This window comes from Meriones unguiculatus, chromosome 16 (genome assembly GCF_030254825.1).
Source record: "Meriones unguiculatus strain TT.TT164.6M chromosome 16, Bangor_MerUng_6.1, whole genome shotgun sequence".
NCBI classification, from domain to species: Eukaryota; Metazoa; Chordata; class Mammalia; order Rodentia; family Muridae; genus Meriones; species Meriones unguiculatus.
The window spans coordinates 2,380,649-2,394,150 of record NC_083363.1 but is presented as its reverse complement, the minus strand read 5'-3'; the positions used below and the strand labels follow the sequence as shown (position 1 = coordinate 2,394,150).

General features: G+C 46.6%; 1 long non-coding RNA gene across 1 annotated transcript; it reads right to left on the bottom strand.

Annotated features, from left to right (window-relative positions):
- Positions 1-3,737: 3,737 nt before the first annotated feature.
- Positions 3,738-11,685, bottom strand: LOC132648294 (uncharacterized). Its single transcript, XR_009586660.1, has 3 exons — positions 9,364-11,685; positions 7,055-7,075; positions 3,738-4,607 (listed from the first exon to the last, which is right to left on the bottom strand). It is a non-coding gene; the product is annotated as an uncharacterized LOC132648294 (long non-coding RNA).
- Positions 11,686-13,502: the final 1,817 nt, after the last annotated feature.

The following is a 13,502-nucleotide window of genomic DNA, read 5'->3' as shown; positions in this document are numbered from 1 at the left end:
AGTGCTTAAGACAAATGAGGAGGAGGGTAAGGAGGGAAATTCATGGTGGTGTCTTCCCTGGAGAGGAGAGCTGGGTGTGGGCCGGCCATCCTGGGCTCACAGTTGTGTGCATAACAGAGAGGTGGAGTGATTGTATCTACAGGCTCCTGGGTTCAACTTCCTTCAGTTTCCCAGGGTCTTGGTGGTGAAAGAATGTCCTGTGTTTTGTGCCCACAGTGGGTCTGTTAGCTCTCTTCTGTAACACAGTATCAGCTTGTTGGAGGTACCCTGCTGGATGAGGTCGCAGATCCTGACTGGACTGGATAGCCATTCAGAGCTTGGCACCAAAGGCAGAACTCCCTCCCCTCGGCGGGGTCCCCTGCCCTCTGCCTGACTTCACCTGGAGAGTGCCTTTAGAGATAGACTCCCACAGCCACACTTGATATATGGCCTCTGACACAGCTTCCTGCTGGCTCTCTCCTCCCTGCGCTTATCTATATGTTAATCAAGCACTGAGAGTCTGCTCTCATGATTGGGGTGTAGTGTATTATGCAAATCAGGCCTCCTTGAAGAGCCTGGACTCAGCCAATTATGTACACTTATTCTTGGAGCCTCCTGACCACTCCTCTAGGGGTATATGTTCTTTGTTCTATGGAAGTAAAGTTGAACTAGCCACCAGCTGTTCCTGGGGTGTGAGATCCCTGTACAGCCATTCCAGGCATGCTTCCTGTCTCCATCCTCTCCTGACTTCGTGGGCTGCTGTGAGGCAGTCCTCAGGCAGGAGGAGAACTGCTTTTAGAGCCCTAGTCATGGGGCTCTGGACTGCACCTGAAAGGTGAGAAAGAAAGCCCCAGAGGGGACTGCAGATGCAGAAGGAGAGCAAAAGAACCAAAAAATGTGGGCCAAGGGGTCTTTTCTGAGACTGACACTCCAACCAAGGATCATGCATGGAGATAACCTAGAACCCCTGCACAGAGGTAGCCCATGGCAGCTCAGTCTCCCAATGGGAACCCTAGTAAGGGGAACAAGGGCTGTCTCTGACATGAACTCAGTGGCTAGTTCTTTAATGACCTCCCCCAGACTGGTTGGAGGGCAGTATTACCAGGCCACAGAGGAAGATCATGCAGCCAGTCCTGATGAGACCTGATAGGCTAGGGTCACATGGAAGGGGAGGAGGACCTCCCCTATAGTGGACTGGGGAAGGGGCATGGGTGGAGAAGCAGGAATTGGAAGGGGTTGAGGGAGGGCTCTACAGCTGGGATACAAAGTGAATAAATTGTAAAAAATAAATTACAAAAAAGACAGTATGGAGAAGAGGCTTTGAGCTCTGTCGCTTGGGCCTTAGCTCTCTGGCTTTTGAGCTGGCTCTTTAGGACTTTAGCTTAAGCTCTAGCAATAAAGAGTAATAAACATAGAAGTTTGTATTAATATTGTTGGGTCTGTTTTGTTCATTAATTAATGAATGTTTGTCTTTGCTAGTTTTAATATCAAGCTGACCCAAATTGGAGGCATTTTGGAAGAAGGAAAGACCCTCAACTGAGAAAATGCCCCCATCAGACTGGCCTGTAGGAACACCTGTTGGGAATTTTCTTAATGAGTGAATGATGTGGGAGGCCCCAGCCTATTGTGGGGGTGCCACCCTTGGACTGCCAGTCCTGGGTGCTGTAAGAAAGCAGGCTGAGCAGCCATGGAGCCAGCCAGGAAGCAGCACCTCATACTGGCCTCTGCATCAGCTCCTGCCTCCAGGTTCCTGCCCTGCTTAAGTTCCTGTCCTGACTTCCTCGATGCTATGCTGTGCTATGCTGTGGGAGTGTCACTGAAATTAACACATAGTGTAAGTATTTGGGCAACATCTGGACCCCAGGGTCTCCTTCTTCAGGTGCTCAGGCTGACCACAGTCTCCCAGGCTTCCTGTTGCATCATGGGTAGCTGTGAGAGGGAGGAGACTGCAAAGGGAGGGAACAACAGAGGGTAAGATGGAGGGGTGGGAAGGTGTGGGGAAGTGAGGGTTGCAGAGAGAGAAGAGCTTTGGGGAGCTTTGTAGAGGGAGAGGGTGGAGCATGGTGAGGTGGGGTGTGTTAGAATGAGGCTGTGTGCTCAGAGGAGTGTGAGGGGGTGAGGAGAGGGAAAGGGGTGGATTGAGAAGGGAAAAGCAGGTACAGCTGTCTGTAGCCAGATACAGATGTTCTGCTGAAATTGTGCTAAGTTGTCTGCTGTGGAGGGAACAGAGGCACAGTTCCAAGCTCACTCTTAGCAGCCTGAGGGGTTCTACTCTTTTGGGGACTGTAATGTTTACACTGGGTCATCAACTTGACTACATCTGGAGTTAGCTAAAACCCAAGCATCTGGGTACACCTGGGAGGGGCTTTTCTTAGTTAAATCTTGCAGTGCAAAGAGCCACTTTTCCTCTGGACCTTTTGTGGGAAAATCCACCTTTAATCTCAGCCACAGTTTCTGCTGACAGCCCAGCTAAGCAACATGGAGGAAGGGAGCTGGCTCTCTGCCCACTTGCTCTCGCTCTTGCTGGCAAGTCTGTTCCTTTACTGGCATTAAATCTTACTTATTTGGGATCCTGGCAAATACTGAAGACCAGCTGAGACATCCAGCCTCGTGGACTGAACAACTGCTGGATTCTTGGACTTTCCATTGGTTGACAGCCATTGTTGGACTAACTGGACCACAGCCCACAAGCTGTTCTAATGATCTCCTTTCCATGAATATTCTATAAGTTCAATTCCTCTAGAGAGTCCTGACTAACACAGGGCAGGAAGTGTGTGCAGGGGATCCTGGTGAGGGGGACGTTGATGGTGATGGTGGTGATGGTTCCAGGAAGCAGCCAGCCAGGGAACCAGTGGGTGCTGGTCAGTCTCCAGGCTCTGGTCCACTGCATGTGCCCAGGCCACACACAGCTCCAGTCTCTTCCAAAGACATGTCTCCAGCTACAGTCACAATCACTTGCTGTCGATTGTGTGTGTGTGTGTGTGTGTGTGTGTGTGTGTATGTGTGTGTGTATGTGTGTGACCCCAGGAGGTCAGAAAGGATAGTACCATGGAACAGAATTCTAGGTAGTTGTGAGCTATTGGGAACACAAATCCCCTCTCCTCTTCCACTCTCCTCTCCTTCTCCATCCTCCTCTCTCATCCCTTTTCCATCCCCTCCCTCCTCCCTCCTGTCCCTCTTCCTTGCCTCAAGTACACTGAAAGCTTTTGAGTTGTGCAGAGAGTAAAGTGTAAACTCACGTTTGTTTTTGGAAACACCTTTTCCACCATGGTTTTCAGAACCTGACCTCAGATGCCCCGTGAGTCTTGGCTACACACTAGCATGTTCCCAGGAGCATGGCCCGAGGCCTGGGCTCCCCTTGCCTTCCTCCTGCTCTCTCTACCTCATGTATCCATGTCTAACCCATCATTTGTTGCTTAAAAAGTGTCATCCACATCTGTCCCCATGAAAGGGACAGATATTTTTTCTTTCTTGAGATTTTTGACCCGTTTATTTCTAAAGTGTTACCAAGACTGTCTACTTAAATTTCTTAGGACACATTTTAAAATTGACCCTTAACAGAGACTGTTTACAGGGCAGGCATGGTGGTACACGCCTTTAATCCCAGCACTCAGGAGGCAGAAGCAGGCAGATTTCTGTGACTTTGAAGCCAGCCTGGTCTACAAATCAAGTCTAGAATAGCCATGGCTACACAGAGAAACCGTCTCAAAAACCAGAAAAGATAAAAAAAAAAAAAGGACTCTTTTACATTGTCATCATTTCTGTTGTAAACTACTTGGTTGCAGGAACTCTGATTTTTATTTTTTCTCTCATGTAAATATAAGTACATACACACACACACATTTATGTCTAATAGAGCATTTGCAACCATCAGAATGTTAAGGTCAGCTGGTTAAGTTAGAGATAGAATACTGCCAAGGGAACTTATTGGATATTTAATAAAGACATTTTATTTCAGAAAACACCGTCTTCCTGCGTTGGATGATGTGTGTATAAATGTTCTTATGGAGTGATATCTGGAAGATGAAATTAGTGGTGAGCAAGTCTAGTAACGGTAGATTTCTGAAGAGCAGAAAACGAACAGGTCTGCTCTACAGGTGCTGGCGTTGCCTGCTCAGGCTATTTCTTCTGCTGCTGCTGCTGCTGCTGCTGCTGCTGTCCTGATTGTTGCTGCTGCTGCTGCTGCTGTCCTCCCCCCTGGCATTGGGGTTCTGGTGGACACGGACACGGTGGTGGTATGGGGCATGGACACATTATGGGTTCCGGTATAGGAATACAGGTTTGGACACATTCCTGTTTCTTTGGTGCGCACTCATCATTCTTTGGGGGTGGGGCTTCCTGTGTATTGCAAGGTGGTGGTGGCGGTGGCTGTGGAGGGTCACAACACACGACTTCCCGTACACATTCAAATCGCACTTGAGATCCTTGTCTCCTTGGAGGCTCGCAGGTGCTCCTCCGCAGGCTCCCTCTTCTTATTCTGTTTCCAGACTCACTTTGGCGCAGCAGTGTAAAGGACTCGCTGCGACATGACTGCAACACGGTGTCCCTATTCTCTCCACGATCTGTCACCTGGGATCTGGAAGCTGTCCTTGGGGGATTTCCTCCCCCCGAGACACCTGGGAACAGAACTGGGTGTACAGCAAAAGCACGTCATTCAGGTATCCAGTATTTCCTTTCTCCCTCCCCCAAGACTGACTCCCTTCTATGTCTTAAAACCAACAAACTGAGGATCACTGGAGATTTTCCCCCGAATCCAAAGCGATGACAATCACAGTGTAGATACTGATGTGACCTGGGTCTTAGGTAACCTAGACATTGATGACCAATAATAAAATGTAGATATTATTGACAAAACGCTGGATTCCTTTCAGTAAATTGGAAGACGGGTGAGAGGAAGGTGAAATGTAATGGGAAGAACTTGCCATTTGTTCAGTAGCTTAGGATAATGGAGGGTGGCTAGGGGCATAGGGAGTTTGTAGCTTGGGAAGACTGAAAGGAATTACTGAGGGAAGAAACAACTATCTCTTAAAAATAATAGCAATAGCTCATATTCGGCAAGTGTTATCACACTCTGATCAGACACTTTCCATGAGTTTGTAGATTGTGTTAAGTGTGTGTTTTTGGTGGAAGGGCATGACATGCATGCCCTGCTCTTGAAGGACAGAGGAGGGCGCCGTATTCCATGTTCTGGTGTTCTGGATGGCTGTAAGCCACCTCCAGTGCATGGGGAATCAGGTCCTCTGCAGGAGCAGTGGGAAGCTATCAATTACAAGCCCAGTATCCATTTTTGAACATTATATTAAATGGTCCAATCTTCACAGCAGCCAGGTAAGCTGGACACTGCTGGATATACACGCTAGCTCAGTCGTCAAAACTTCAGATTCCTTTAATTAGTGTGGGGAAACCAGCCCTTCTGTGCATCAATTTCTGTGTGATCTCATCAAACTCAGTTCACTTTGGGTAAGAAATTTGTAATTTTGTTATGGAAACCTTCCCCAAGACACAATCAATAAAAAGAACTACCAAAGTAAACTGTGAGGATTCTTGCTGGGGCTCAGTGTGTACAGGGACTCACTACCTCCTACCTTTCAAAGTAATTTAGAAGACAGCAGAATTTTTTTAACAGAATTTTTTAAAAAGATGTATTTATTTTCTTTATTTATACAGCACTCTGCCTGTATGTGTGCCTACGTGCCAGAAGAGGGCAGCAGATCTCAGTACAGATAACTGCTGGGAACTGAACCTGAGTTCAGGCAGTGCTCCTTACCTCTGAGCCAGCTCTCCAGCCTGGGGGAAATTCTAAGAGGAATTCTAAGAACTACTGGGGCTCAGGAGGTGTTGAGAGGGGAGGGTGGGTGTTAGTGCTCTTCTCTAGCACTTCAGCTCCCCTGTGGCAATATCCCCAAAGCAGATGCTGGAAGCCTTAGACTTTGAATAAGAGGAACATTTGATGTGACCTTAGCATTATGTGCATCTATTCTGGGAGGAGAAGCGTGCAGTGCAGAAAGCTTGAGAGCGGTGCCAAGTGTGTGAGAGCAGCTGAGGAACTTACCCATAGGAGGCCAGGCTAAAAACAAAACACGGAAGAGGTGGCCACAGGGATTTTCTCAGCTGAGAGAACCCACCTTCCAACAGCTTTTCTTGAGAAAATTAATTTTGTATTTTATGTGTTTTTGTCTGTGAAAGGATGTGCCGTGTGTGTGTGTGTGTGTGTGTGTGTGTCTGTGTCTGTGTGTGTGTGCGCGCCCAGGAGGCCTGTGGAGGTGCAGCTCCCATGGGTGCTGGGATCAGAACTCAGGCCTTCTGAAAAAGCCTCGACTGTTCTTGAGCACTGTGCTTTCTTTCCATCCCCCACCCAGAGAGTATGGCCATCCACAGCTGTGCCCACAGAGGAGACCACTTTGTCTCAGCCTAGTGATTTCAGGGTCACCCAGGTTTGGCCACATGCATTTCCTGTCTTTCCTCACTCTTCCACGACTCAGTTTAAACCCCATTCTCCTAATCAATTCAGAAAGTGTGCATTGTTGATCAGTGGTCAAAATCCTCATTGTGTTTCAGCATGCCTGTCAACCTGACAGGATTTTTCATTTAAGTGAAAACAGTTTGCCAGAGCACAGCAGAGAGGAAGCAACCTCCTTATGACAGACTGTCTCAGTGATTTTACCTTTCTAACACTGCAACCATTTAATACAATTCTTCTGGCTGTGGTGACCGCCAGTCATAACATTACTTCATTGCTACCTCATAACTGCAATTGTATAGCTAATATGGATGGTAATGTGAATATGCTTTGGAGATAGAGGGTTGCCACAGGGGTGGTGACCCACAGGTTGAGAACCTCTCGACTACCTGATGGCACGTGTGCTCTTCCACATAACTGAGTCACAAACAAGACATTATATTTACACAAAAGGAAAACAGTCAAGAAGGACCTACAATGGAATCCAGAGGGAACCACGAAAGACATAATGATTCTTGCACATAGAAGAATTGGTAACTCAAGAAGATCTGGGAACACAAACTCCAGGGTGTTAATCATAGGAGTAGGGAGGCCAAAGGAATGATGCAAACTTACTGAATTTCCTGGATCTGAAAGCTGAAAGAGAGAAAGGCAAACATGGCATCAGTTGCTGCTGGCTTTTCATTCCTTCCAAGCCCCAGGCCTCTGCACTGTGGAAGCTGTGTCATTGCTGTCCAAGGCCTATGGGCTTAAACTTTGGACACTTGGTTTCCTCTGCATGTAAACTCAGCTCTTTGGTTTAACAGGCTGCACTTGGCATAACAGGCCACACTCCCGTCTTCACTAACCTTAATCTTTTTTCAGTTATGACCTGAAATGGAAATTCTTTAGGCCAATGTGGGGTTCTCCACTGCCTGAATTTCAAGACTGTGTCTCAGAGAATACTGAAGGTTGCGGGACGGGAGACACATAGTCAGGGAAGGCAGACAGACAAAAGGATTTAAACCTACACTAGCAAATGTGGAAGAAAAGGGATGGAAAATTATTTGTCACTGAGTTTGGTGGTCAGATGTCAACAGGGCAAGTGGAGATGGAGGCCAAGGATGCTACCCACACTGGAGGAGGCTTGAGAGAGAAGACCTGGACTTACCCGGGCCAAACAGAGCAAACACTTAAAAAGAAAAAGAAAACACAGTAGTTTTAGAATGAAGTATGTACTAAAACCCACTTGTAAGACTAGAGAAAGGACTTAGTGAGGCTTTCTATCCCTCAAGAATGTGCGACCCTCTCCTCGTGTTTGTGAACCCCATGAATGACTTAGATACTCAGGGCATATTTATGATCCGTAGGGTTAGTTATCGAATAGCTTTCATTCTTCACAAAATAAACTTCAAAAAAGAGATTCTTTTCCAAGTGAAAAGTGAACCACCATCCCTCATACACCACAGGAAGCCCATTGTAATCGTGTCTCGAAGCTTTGGATATAGTTTTTCTTTTTTAACAATCTCTGGGTAATTTGGGAAGAACTTGAGGGACAATTAATACTCTAGTATTTGATAGGATAATAGCTGAATTAAGAAAGAAAATAGCTATTTTTAAAGATTACTAATTATGAGTGTGTTTGTGTGGGGGTGTATGTAGGTGTGTGGTGTGTGTGTATGTGTGTGTGTGGTGGTCTGCGCCTTTCTAAAAACTTTCCACCATTTAGGTTGGGGACTGAACTGGGTTTGCCCGGCTCAGCAGCAAACTCCTTCCTCCCAGCAGTCCTCCCACTGACTGTTCTTTTCTTTACCTTTCATCATGTCCTTCAATGTTCCCATTGCTTTTGCTTAGTGTGTTTTTAAGATTTCTTTTCTGGTGTGTGGTAAGCTCATGTCATAGTTGAGGAAAAATCAATGACCCCACAACCCCATGAAAACTGTGGGCACTAGCACCACAGCAGAAGCTGATCTTCAGCTAAGAGTGCGCAGCTGAAAACGATTTCATACAACAATCTCATAAAGGTTATGGGCAATGCCAACGCTTCCTCTTTGCTCACAGGGCATTTAGGGGAAGAGATGAACTGAAATCATTTGATGAAAGTGCTATCTTTGTGGGGATGGGGGCTCTAGAAAGCTGCTGGAAGGGGGTGAATTCCTGAGACAATGTCAACCAGGCTCCCGGCACGGCTCCCCCTAGCGTCCTACAGAGAAGGTGCCTCAGTACTAACAGGCAAGGGTTTATCATTCTGTTATTAAGTCTTATCTCCTGGAGAGCATACACCACCATCCAAAGGATTAGCGGCCTCTGGCATCAGCAATCCCGTGTGTAAAAGCAGGTGCTGCTGTCACAGAGCACTACCAACTCCCCTGCTAGTGGGTGGGGACTGTCACCTTGACACATGAAAAGCTAAGACTGGGCTGGGAGAGACAGATGAGGACTGAAAAGTGCAGAAGCACACACTTCTTCAGAAAATGTGGAGGCAGGTTCTGCATTTAGTGGTGAAGGATTTCTTTAAAATCCTCCAGCAGGAATGATGGTAAAGGAGACTTGTGCCCCGTGTTTGGGATCACTCCTTAGGGCATGTTTGTGCAGACAGAATCACGAGCACCCTGAAATCACCAGGCCCTCACTGCAATGTGGCATTTGTTTCTAAAGGGCGAGTGGAGAATGAAAACAGGACCTCTATCAAAAGTGTCAGACTAATTATCCTTAAAGTTCCCTCTGCATAAGTGAACCCCGCCCTACAGGGCCTTCATGCTCATCTACAGTCTCCGTTCCGTGTCAGTGCAGGCTAGTCACTGCACAGCAGTAAGTTCTTCAGCACTCGAGGGGTTCTAGACAGCAGAGAAGGAAAGGGCGTTGGAGGACACGAATCCAGAATCTCTTCTGGGAAAGGTTTCAAACGATATTGAAATGTAGAAAGAGATGAATAAAGAACTTACCAATAGGCACGGAGTAACTGGCAGGACGGCATGAAACAGAAACACATTAGCAGAATATTTGAAACAAGGCTACAGGCTCTTTCCTCCTTTTGTTTTTCCCCCCAAGAGCTAACCATTGCTCTCCTGTGGGCACCAGACCTCCCCCAGGGAAGCTGTCTAAGGTGAGAGCAGGGCGTTTTCTAAAGGCAGGGGCTGCTCTGATGTGACTGGCTGCCCTGTGCATGGCTCCCTTTTCCCAGCCAGTAGGAGGGTTCCTGCAGAGCAGTCAGAGACCTCAAGCTGGCTGCACTCAGCCCCTCCTTCCCTCCTTCTGAGTGTGCCCTGTACCCCACCCAGCCATCTCTGTGTCTGCTGTATTGTCCTCCTTAGCATGGGAAGTTTTATTTCTTATGAAAAGCTGTCTTCACGCGGGAGAGATGGCTCAATGGTTAAGAGCAGTGACACTGTTCTGGAGGACCCAAGTTCAATTCCCAGTACCCACATGGAAGCTCACAACCATTCGTATCTCCAGAACCCTCACATAGACATACATGCAGGCAAAGCACCAATGCACATGAAATATAAATAATTACATAATCAATTTACCAAAAAAGCTGTTAGGAAAATGTCGTTTGGGGGATTTTTTTCTCAACCTTTCTATCATGTGTTTATCTTTCTACCGAGTGATTCATAACAGATTGCTTAGTAAGAGGATGGGGCAGGTAGTCGTAAATAGAAACATCCCACCGAGATCATGAGGAACAGCGTTCTGCCCATTTTGGGATCCCTAAGTCTACCGGATTGATGAAAAGAAAATGCACTTACACATAGGTACTGCTACAGGGGCTAAAATCCAAACACAGACAGTTAGTGTGGGCTTACAGCGGCAACAGAGGTGATGACAGCAGAATTCTAACGGTAACTTCTTTCCAGACAGGAATCCCGGGCTGAGAAGAGACCCTCCCAGCCCTTCATTAGGAGGGTTTGGGATCTGTTGTTTTTCTTACAGTAACAGTCATTTTGAAAGGATGGAAAAATGATGAGTCATTGTCCCTTTGTCAGTCAGTTTCCTTGGAAATGAAATACTGAAGGATCCAGACAAACTCCATTTCTCTGGCTTTTGCCTCAGTTTTGTTACTTAAACTTTGAGACTTTTCCTGCTTCCCTGGTGGTTATGTATTGTAAATGTGTTCTTTCTGCTGAAGACTCGGGAGAGCTTACACAGCTCTAACTTCTGTTTGCCAGTTTCATTCCACTTAGTCCAGGGGGCAGAACTTTGTGAGTTACTGGGGTGCTCTAGTGCAGCTAGGCCCAGGAGGTTCAGGGCAGCAGCAGGTGTCCCTGTTTATTTGTCCCCCTCTCTGAGCACTTGTGTGCCATGGTGTGCATGTGGGGGTCAGAGGTCAACTTGAGGACTTGGTTCTCCTCATCTTTCACTCTGTGAGTCTTCCTAAGTGAGCCAAACCCTTTGACTCTAGCAAGACACTTACTTTCCAGGAGAATAGTGCCGTGCTGATGTTCCCGGTGCTCACTGTGCCCTATGCTGTAAGATCAGGACATTGTGGAAGTTGGGGCCCTTAGTCTATCCTAACTGGAGACAGACAGGCCTGCACTGAGCAGGTGCTGTACTTGTCAAAGAGAACGTTCTTAGAATTGCAGCAGTCGGTGAAGCCAGCACAGAGAGCTCGGATTCCCATGGGTCCTCTTCAGTGAGGGTAGAAAGAGACTCTCAGGTTCTCCTAACGAGGCTGGCTTAGTGGTCAGACTTAGGAGCACTGACCTGCTTTTCTTCTTTCTCTCAACTTCTTTGGACAGGAAACATATCAGAAGTGTTTACATGCACGAGTGAACTCTGGGAGGGACTTTCTCTCCCTTGGCCCCTGCTGTACCTCCCTGTCTGGCACCTGTAGGCCCTCCATTTGTTTTTCCTTGTTTCTTTAAATAGTACACATCAGTGGACTTACCTTTGCTAATTCAAGTTAAATCCCACTCACCTATAAACTCCAACAAGAAAAACAGCAGGTGACATTTCCCCCGCCAACACATGACAATTTCTAAAAACTCCTCAACACAGCAGTACTTTCTGTCAGGCTGTACTAGAGGAACAGCAACTCAACAAAGTGTTACAAATTTTAGAAGGAGGCAGCATGCCCTGAACAAGGGAAGGGTGCTGTGTGGGAACATGAGGGTGATAACTACTTTGATGTGGTGGCTACAAATCATATACACACAACAAGCTATACACAGTAACACATCAATATAAGCACAATCACGCCATTGCAAATAAGTTAAACACAGAGCAACCTGATTTAAAATAAAGGAGCATGCCTGACTGCAAGTCACCTTCAGGCAGCTGATTGTTTGACTTGTCGTCTGTAGGGTTTGAGTTTTCTGAAATATTTACCAGTGACTTTAAAAGTAGCTGTTCAAAAGAAAACAAGACAGACTGAAAGTCTGGTGGGTCCAGAAGGACAGCGTGTGCAGGGACTGACCATAGAGGAGGCCAGCAGACCACTTACCTGCATCTTGTTTCACTGTAAAAAAAGAAACAGGAAAATAAATGACCACACAGTTTCTGGAGGAAGAACACAGCTACTTCTTAAACTCTGCAACAAGTTCTAGGAAAAGGACAGTGAGGGACTGCCACATTCTCTTCTGAACCCACTGAGTTTGGTGACATCTCTGAACTATGGGACATTTTTGAAGACAGTAGTGTCACTGGGGGAGGTTTTTTTTTCCCCATTTTTCTCCCTAACAGTTTGAAAATTCACTGTTTAAATTTTTTTGTCCTTATCTTTTCTTATCCTTCTGTTTGCATCTTTGGAAAGATTGTGTTCAGTTGTGATCATTGCATTATGGCTCAGTCGTTTTTAATTTCCTTTTAGAAAACAGTTTTCTCCTCAATAAGAGCAATTATTTAATGGGGTGGCCATTATTTCTCAGCATCTGGCTTGAGGGTCATCTAAGGAGGTTTAGTTTGAAGAACTTGATAGGATATGTTAGTTCATCATTTCCTCCTGTGTGTGTTAGCAGTAATAGCTGATTAGGTGCAGTATGTATACAGATGTCAAGTGCCAAGTTCACTGCTTGGCACAAGATAAGTACCTAGTAGATACCATCACAGTACTGCACCAGGCATTAAGCCTTTCAACTATCACTTCCAAACGGCTATGGATAGCTGAGAATGGAGCAGGCTGCTGGGAACAGGGGATAAGAAACCAGAAACTAGAGACTGTGAGATTCTGAAAAGCTAGAAAACCATGGAAATTTTGGGACTTGGGACATTCACAGTATAAAGCTGGGACTCAACCACAGGAAGTTATTGAGAATACAGTTGAGAAAAACACAGGACTTAGGTATTATAGGTTGTCCAGGTTTGCTCTAATGAAACAGACAAACAAGTTAGTAAAGGTTTTTATGAAACAAATATTTGTTCACGAGTGTGACTCCTGCTAAGAGGGGTGTTTTAGCAGGGTGGCTTTGTCTTGGAATGACATGAAATGAAGGGCCCAAGGCTAGTGAGGGAGCACACACTTTCTCCCCCATCTGGTCCCTGCACAACTGAGGAAATGGCCTACAGTGTCCTGTGCTGTCTGAGATGAGCTACCATCTTGGTCCTTCACTGTCATCTGATGCTCACATGTAGGCATCAGGGGGCAACTTATGGGAGTTGGTTCTCTTTCCACCGTGTGTGTCCTGGGGAAGGAATTCAAAATATCAGGTTGGCAGTGAGAGTCTTTACCTGCTGGGCCACCTTGCTAAGTGTGAGTGAGCTTGTTCAGAGGCTGAAGATTCCCCTGAGACTTGCTCATGGGGTTTTGTTCATATGTGGCCAAGCAGCAGTCTTGTTAGACCTGAGTGTGAGTTCATGCTCCCAGGCTGGGTGACAGCCTTGCTGGGGAAGACTCCTCTGTTTCTTGGGAATTCAAGGCCGCAAGGCTGTTTGAGGCAGCGGCTTTGTCAGCATCTGAGAAGTGCACCTTTGACTGGAAAGGGCTTCAGTTCTGGGATGCCTTCACACCTCGCCAGGGAGGGGAAACCACACCAGGGCTGTTCTAGTGCCTCCTCCTGGGTCTCAGAAGCACAGAAGTTTGGACAGTTTTAAACTGTCCATATTCCTCTTCTTAGCTCTGATGTTTTTGTTGACAGTGCTGATAGAA